The sequence below is a fragment of the Pogona vitticeps genome, chromosome 3 (genome assembly GCF_051106095.1).
Source record: "Pogona vitticeps strain Pit_001003342236 chromosome 3, PviZW2.1, whole genome shotgun sequence".
Lineage (NCBI taxonomy): Eukaryota > Metazoa > Chordata > Lepidosauria > Squamata > Agamidae > Pogona > Pogona vitticeps.
This window is the reverse complement of record NC_135785.1, coordinates 186,972,611-186,981,121: the sequence shown is the minus strand read 5'-3', so window position 1 is coordinate 186,981,121 and position 8,511 is coordinate 186,972,611. Positions and strand designations below refer to the sequence as shown.

The 8,511-nt window shown below is 43.0% G+C and overlaps 1 long non-coding RNA gene across 1 annotated transcript; it reads right to left on the bottom strand.

The window, feature by feature from the left end:
• Positions 1-693: 693 nt before the first annotated feature.
• LOC144588174 (uncharacterized) lies at positions 694-7,795 on the bottom strand. The gene is made up of 2 exons (XR_013543552.1): positions 5,417-7,795; positions 694-784 (listed from the first exon to the last, which is right to left on the bottom strand). It is a non-coding gene; the product is annotated as an uncharacterized LOC144588174 (long non-coding RNA).
• Positions 7,796-8,511: the final 716 nt, after the last annotated feature.

The following is an 8,511-nucleotide window of genomic DNA, read 5'->3' as shown; positions in this document are numbered from 1 at the left end:
AGAGACCAAGTAAGATGAGTCTATTTTAAAATAATAATAATTAAACACAAAAAAGAGAGAGAGAGAGCAAGGAAGACTGTCACACGAGCTAGTTTAGATGAGATTTTCTTAGCTGTCTGTCCAATATGCAGATTAGATTATTAATAGTTTTTTACGGAGGAGGTGTGAAACGACAATCTAGGAATCTGTTAGCCTCACAAGAAAGCTTTTAACCAGCTATGAAAATGTAGTCACACATTCTATACTGTGAATTACTAAGAGGTGGTGATAATTCAGTTGCTATCTGAATGCTAGTATGGATAGAATTTTTTTTAAAAAAATACCACAAGAATTTGAAGGAAAGAATACAGTTCTGTGCATTTGAACCAGAATTTAGAACCCAGAATCTCCCAGCTACACCCATACAGCCTCTAAGAGACAGAGAACTGTAGACCCAAAAGTTAATTTTGCTAAGCTATAATTTGGATCCAGTCCTGAGCCAACCACAAAGCCAAATGAAGGAACAGAAGCTTCCAGAAGGAGGACATTTTATTTGTCCCCGTCCCTGTCGCTCTTCTCCTCTTATTACCTTCTGCCTGCCATCAAAGACATTTTTATTAAGAAATGCCCTTGACCTCTAAGCCTATGGGTAAAAAAAAATTATAACTGGCTTTATGTGGTTTTTTAATTGAACTTAGTGACATTTTAACTGCCTTTGTTTTTATAGCTTTTGTTTTGTATTTTACTGCTATTTCCTTGTATTTTATTTTATCTTTCTGTATTGGACATATATTGCTGTTACTACCTGTGACAACCCCAGACCTACTGGGACATGCCACAGTTTCACTAAGCTGCCACCAACCATTCCCTGTAAGGAGTCACACAGACCAGGAATGGATTTTTAACAAATAAAGGAATAAGGTTTATTTAAATAACACACAGGGAAAAATAAAATGATCAAGTGAATAAGATACAGTAACGTGGCTTAGTCTCAATCATACATACACCAGTTTGGTTCACACAGAACACCTTTCAATAAAGCACAGACCCTGAACCTATCAGTTCTGGCTAACCATACAGACACCTGAACCTATCAGGTTGGTACTGACTGACACACAGTAGTACCCTGTCTGACACACAGACTCCCACTCCAGCTTCTTCTTCTTCCCTCCTTCAGCTCTCCTAACTTCTCCACACAAACTCCACATATATATACAGTACAGCCCCTCCTCCTGATGTCCCGCCTTCCACTCCCCATAGGATGGAACTTTCCCTCCAAACCCATGACAGACAGGTAACATCAGTGCTGTATGTAACACCTCCCCTCTTTATAAGTTGTTTTGTAGGGGGAAAGCTAAAGTGCTCTTCTCCAAAAAACAACCTGGATCCAAAACATACAAAAACAGTTATACATTAACATACAATACCATACTTACTCTAGGATAAACATATCAATTAGGCATTTAAACATTTACCATTTACAATACATCAAGTTACCTTTATTCATACAAACCAGGCATATTTAATAAACAGATACATTTAACCTTTGGTCACCAAAATATATACATAGTCCATGTTTCTTTCGCCGTCTTCATTCTTCGGGTCTTCTTGACAAGGTGTCAGCAACACAGTTCACTGACCCTCTGACCACCTTCACTTCAAAGTCATAGTCTTGCAGGTTTAAAGCCCACCTCATAAGTTTACTATTGTGGGTTTTCATTGTCTTTAACCATTGCAGTGGTGAATGGTCAGTGCACAGAACAAAATGTCTTCCCCAGATGTAAGGCTTGGCCTTCTGGATCGCGTAGACTATGGCCAGGCACTCCTTTTCCACGGTTGCCAAATGTTTCTCACCTTTCTGGAGTTTCCTACTCAGGTAGGACACTGGATGCTGGTCACCATTCTCATCCTCCTGGCAAAGAACTGCTCCTACCCCGCTGTTAGACGCATCGGTGTAGATGATGAACTCCCGGTCGAAGTCGGGAGCACGCAGCACTGGATAGTTGATGAGGGCCTCCTTCAACCTCTGGAACGCCTCCTCACAGTCGCTGGTCCACGGGATGTGGTCATCAGTCTTCTTCCACGTCAGATCGGTCAGCAGAGCCGCAATCTCGCTAAACCTCGGGATGAACTTTCTGTAGTAGCCCACCAACCCAAGAAATGATTTGACTTTTTTCTTGGTATTGGGTCTGGGCCAATCACGAACTGCTTCTATCTTGGCCTCTAGGGGTTTGATCACTCCTCCCCCTACCATGTGACCCAAGTATTTTATTTCTGGGCTACCCAGCTGCAGTTTGTTCTCTTTGCAGGGCTTAGGCCAAAGCACTTCCTCCCCTGGGTTAAAGTGCCTCTCCCCGCCTTCCTGGTCATCCCAAGCTTTCTTTCTGACCTTTTGAGCTTGCAGGGTCTCTGCTGCTAGCTCTAGGTTTCTCTTTAGGTCATTCCTTAAAGAGTCTATGTACGTCACAACGTCTTGTGGGTCATCCTGGGTGATCTGCTCCCAATTTTGTTTGATTAAATCGAGTGGCCCTTTCACCCTTCTCCCAAACAAAAGTTCAAACGGACTGAACCCGGTATTGGCTTGTGGCACTGATCGATAAGCAAACAAAAGGGATTGCAGCTTCTGGTCCCAATTGTTTGGATTCTCTGCCAAGTAAGCCCTAATCATGCGCATTAGAGTCCCATTGAACTTCTCCGTTAACCCATTACTTTCAGGGTGATAGGCAGTGGTTTCCTTGTGTTTAATTCCACAGATTTGCCATAACCGTTTCATGGGCTTCGATGTAAACGATGCGCCCAAATCTGTGATTATTTCTGAGGCAAATCCCATCCTGGACATATACCCCACCAAGGCATCTGCCACTGTGTTAGTTTCAATATTAGTCAAGGGAATGGCTTCAGGGTACCTCGTGGCATGGTCCACAATGGTGAGAATGAACCGGTTCCCCCTCTTTGTGGCCTTGGGCAAAGGTCCCACAATATCCACCCCTATACATTTGAACGGAGTGTCAATCACAGGCAAAGGGCACAACTTTGCTTTGGTCCTGTCACGGTTATTCCCCTGCCTCTGACACACATCACATTGTTTACAGAACTCCTTGATCTGCTTCCCTATTTCAGGCCAGTAAAAATTCTGTGTAATTCTCTGTTGTGTTTTGTTCACCCCTAAGTGCGCAGCAAACATGTCAGAGTGCCCCCTTTTTAAGATCATGGGGCGATACTTTTCAGGTACCACCAGCTGACTTCTGATCCCATCTCCCCCTGTTGAGATATTCCTCAGGGTCTCTCTATATAAAATTCCCTTTTTCTCTCGAAATCTCACTGGGGTTTCAGGTGTTAGCTGAGCGTCTGTCACCTGTTCAAAACACTTTTGGAGAGTGGCGTCTGCCCTTTGCTCTTGGCCAAATCTGCTGTCTGTGGTTAAGGTTTCCACCACAGCTTCTGAACTCCCCTCTGCTTCCGTCTCGGGCTCAACAGTACCCCCCTGAACTGTCCCCGTGGTAACTTGTGAGCGTGTAATCACTAGCACCCGTTTCACATGTTCAGCCAGGTCATTTCCCACGAGCACGGCTGCTGGCAGAGTCGATGAAATCGCTAGCCGCCAAACTCCCCTCCAGCCTTGAAAGTTCACAGGTACCTCAGCTACTGGCAGCGAGATCACCTGTCCCTCAATCCCTGCCACCTTTAGGCTCTCATTCGGGATTATATACTCCCTAGGAATAATATCTGGATGGCACAGGGTCACCTGGGAACAAGTATCCCTTAGCCCCCTATACTGATGGTCAAGTATTCCTACGTCCACTCCTGCGGTTTCAAACAACTGCGAATCTGTTCTCACTAGCAAGCAGCGCTTGACCTCCACAAGAGGACCATTTTCCCCAGCCTGATCAGCAGATGTAACTGTTCCAGATTGAGTAGCCATGGCAACAGGCTCCCTCAGTGACAAGGAGCTTTGCTCTTTCTGGACACAGAACACAGCTTTTGGCTTGGTTCCACTCAAATCATGAGGCACATTTCCTTTTAGCTGCTTTAATTTCTCACACTCTGAGATTAGATGGCCCTTTCCTTGACAGAAATAACATTTTCTGCTGTATTTTGAATCTTTCTCATCTTGTTTTGGTTTTCCCTCCAAAATCTCTATTGTTATTATTGTTCTGATTCATCAGTTCCAATTTTCTTAACTCAAACGCCATTTTCTCTCTCTCCAATCTTTCTTCTCTTTCCATTCTCTCTCTCTCTAGTGCAAATTGCCTTTGTTTCTCTCTTTCCCTTTCCTCCATTCTTTCTCTCTCTAATCTTTCCTCCATTTCCCTCACCCTCAGTTCATGCTGTTGGGCTATGAGCATTTTCCTGAGTTCTGGGTTCTGTTCTCCCGTGCTCTCATCCTGCACTGAGCCAAATTCATCCTCAGAACCTTGGTCCACCTGTGGGTCTTTCACTTCACCCATTTCTGCCATTTGGCTTCGAGTCAAGGGCATAATCCCCCCCCAGAACAGGCTGCCTTCAAAAGTCAAGCCTCAAAATAAAGCGACCACTTTTTTTTCTCTTTTGCCTCAGAACCAGCCTTCTATAGATTGCTGCTGTTCTTTCAGCACTAACTTGCAACTGTTGCCAGCCAGAGTCCACCCCCCTCTGCTAGGCCTCTCAGCAGACAAGCTAGATCACTGCTACTTCACTCAGCTTTGCCTCAGCCTTTTCCCGCCAAAACAGGTTGCCTCACAGCTCCCTAATCTAGTCCCCAATCTGAGTGTGCACGTTCTTCCACTAGCGTACCTCCCCGTGAGGTAAGCCTAGAAGATTACCTACGCGCTCTCAGATTTTCCCTGACTAGATCCCCCTTGCTCTGGGCACACTTGCCAAGGCTTTGCTGGACCACTGGACAACTGGACCAGTCGTATCCCACACGCTGGACACCAATCAATGTGACAACCCCAGACCTACTGGGACATGCCACAGTTTCACTAAGCTGCCACCAACCATTCCCTGTAAGGAGTCACACAGACCAGGAATGGATTTTTAACAAATAAAGGAATAAGGTTTATTTAAATAACACACAGGGAAAAATAAAATGATCAAGTGAATAAGATACAGTAACGTGGCTTAGTCTCAATCATACATACACCAGTTTGGTTCACACAGAACACCTTTCAATAAAGCACAGACCCTGAACCTATCAGTTCTGGCTAACCATACAGACACCTGAACCTATCAGGTTGGTACTGACTGACACACAGTAGTACCCTGTCTGACACACAGACTCCCACTCCAGCTTCTTCTTCTTCCCTCCTTCAGCTCTCCTAACTTCTCCACACAAACTCCACATATATATACAGTACAGCCCCTCCTCCTGATGTCCCGCCTTCCACTCCCCATAGGATGGAACTTTCCCTCCAAACCCATGACAGACAGGTAACATCAGTGCTGTATGTAACACTACCCACTTAGGACACCACTTAGTGGAATGCCATGGTAAACATGCACTGTTTTGCTGCTACTTCCAGCTATCATTCTCCTTAATATAAATCACAAAAGACAACTGGTTAACAAGGGGGTTTTTCTGTTCTTATTCTTAGGTAGTTCTTATGTCTTCCCCTACCTCCCCCCCCCCAACTAGGATGATCTTTCCCTCCCTACACCATAGTACTTCTCTTTCCCTCTACTTTTTCCTTTCTCATGCCACACTTTTTTCCTTCTTTATCTTCATCCACTGCAGGTCTCATTCAGTGGATGAAGATAAAGCAGTTCTCCCTGCTGGCAGATAACAGGGCTCTTTCTGTCTCTCCTCCTAGCTTTTGAAATGCTTGCGTGCACTGCAGAAGGAAGCAAAAGTCCCACCAAGCCAATTACTCTTCCTGCTGTGCCCATGATGGAACTGGGTCTGCCTTATGGCCCTCACCACTGGTTTTGAGGTCTGCCACCTAATGACTGAAGTTGGTTCTAAGTACGGAATACAAATTAAATCTCTTCCTTTTTCTTCAGACATTCTAATGTAGGAAAGGGCAGAGATGTCTTAATTTCATGGTGCATGTTCCCTTTTTGAATCTGGTTATAATTTCTTGATAGTGTAAGCAGTAAAGAAATTCAAGAGGTCAGTTCTGCCCCTTTTCCCCCATCCTCATTCCCTAGCTCCCAACTGTTCAAAGCCACAGAACATATAGCTCTTTATCATGACATTTTGGTTAATACTATATTAGGGATGTGTGAAAAGGTCCCTCTGTTGGGGTTTTTCTTGTCGTAATGCTTTTGTTTTTTAAGATCTACTCAATCTACACCTGACAGAATTGAGCATAACTTGGACAGAATTTGCAGCAATAAGTCCTCATATTTCCAGGGTTATGGTGCATTATCTGGAGTTTTAAAAAAAGAGCTTGCCAACATGTGTATATTTGCAAAATGTGTATAGAAAATGCACATAATTCCTAAGATGTGGATTGATATGCTTTTGTACATGTTGAAAAATGTGTAGAAAAATATGCATTTAGGGAAAATTCCCCCAAACATACACATGGATTTATATATGTCAGGGAAACTTGTATGGAGTCATCTGCACAGTGGGAGATCAAAATCCTTAGTGAAACTGGGCTGCCCAGATCTGCTCATGCTTATACTACATACATTTGGAGTTCCCTGAGTACGTACAAACTACAGCATTACTTCTTAGTGGTCTCAGTTTGCCTCCACACTGAAGGGCATAGTCACCCAAATACAGGAAAAGAATGAAAGGAATATATACACGGTTCTGTGATTGTCCAGAAGGTCACAGCTTCAGAGATGGGCAGGAGCCAATCAATTCAGCATGAAAGAAGACTACTGCTGAGGAGAAACTAACTGTTCCACCAGAAAATTTCACAGTATGTGTGGATCTCGTGCAACCAAGGATGACAGTGAATACTGGAACAGATGGACTTGGCAATACCTATCACAAATACCATCCAGAAAAGCAAAGAGAGGGACATATGTGAATGGGTACATATGGGAGATCTGCTGAAGGAGTTGAAGTAAAGAAAGGCAGAGTTTTTGTTGTTGTTGTTGTTGTTTCATTTCAGATGTTCAATTCTTTCTTTCCTGTTGGAGCTGCTATGTTAAAAAGAAGTGTTTCTTCCACAAGAACAATAGTCAGCAGCACTTAGCTCACTTTCCCTTGTTGCAGATTAGCCTGACACTGGTGCCCTGTGTCAACATTACAACACATACAAAATAATAAGAGGACAGGGATGCTGAGCATGCAGAGAAAGAGTAGCCCAACATTTGGTCATACTGCCCCTTCTAGTAGAATTGTATCAGTATACAACATTTTGCTGTTTTCTCTGTTCGGCATCAGACCCATGGGCAAGCACATTGAAATATAAAGGCTAGTAGCCAGAGGTGTCACTTGCAAGTGCAAATGACAACTGTGTTTGCAGATACCTGGTTGTGCAATTGGTTGTACAACAGGAGAAACTGAAGGCACTCCAGTAGCACACTTTTTCACTTCATCTACTGTACTTTAGGTCCAATTTATTTTAAAATTTAGGGTACCTTGCATAGTCATTCCACAGGTAGAACATGGTCGATGTTGCCTCAAAATATTTGCTTTGCAAACATTTCAAGCATGCAATCCTGTGCGCAGTTTACTATGGGAGTGAGTCCCACTAATACACATTTGAGTTGATGAATACAAGATTGCCTTTTTTGTCACTGAATTGCTGTAAGATTTTTGAACTCATGGGCTAAATCCAATTTCTGTCCTTTTCAATCCTCTACACTACCTAATAACAACTCCAAAAGATTTCCCAGCCCCAGTAGCCAGCTTTGGTGTGCACATAGGCTGTGGTAAAGAAGAAGGACTACCCCATGCTGCTTGCACCAGATAGTGCCATTCATTGGTGGAGGTCCTTCAGTGGAATTTGCCTTATGTAAAAGTGATTACATTAAAATCAAATAAGCAAAATATGCTTACTCAGAAATAGGTCCTACTGTGTTTAGTAGTTATTGACAGGTAAATATGCATAATCATATACCGGTACATAAACACAGGTAAATATGTACAAGAAGCAATCTTGTACATATAGACTCAGAGGTATATTAGTGGGACTTACTCCTACAGTAAACTATGCACAGGATTGCAAATTTATCTTATTTCTGTTCCAAGGATCATGATAAACTACAGTCACAATATAAATCGCATACAAATTCGTAGCTCATGCAAATTGCCAAAATGGTGCAGCAAATAGAATGCATGCCTTAGAGGAAAATGTTGCATTTATTGATGACAAGGATGATGATAAATGATGATGATAAATGAAAACAGAGTTTACCATGGTCCAGATTCCCTGTCCTTCATCTAGCAGCCTGATCATGCTTTTCTTGCCTGCTTGTGAACTGACAGCTTGATACATTTATAGCCCTGATGAAATGTTTTCCATGGCACTAAGGAAGCATTTGATGTCCCTCAGGTCAGAGGAGATGATCAATTTTTACTATAAAACAATGTCATTTTTTCTTTTTAAAATGGTTATCACAAGCTTTAATATCAAGTTGACTTACTGCTTG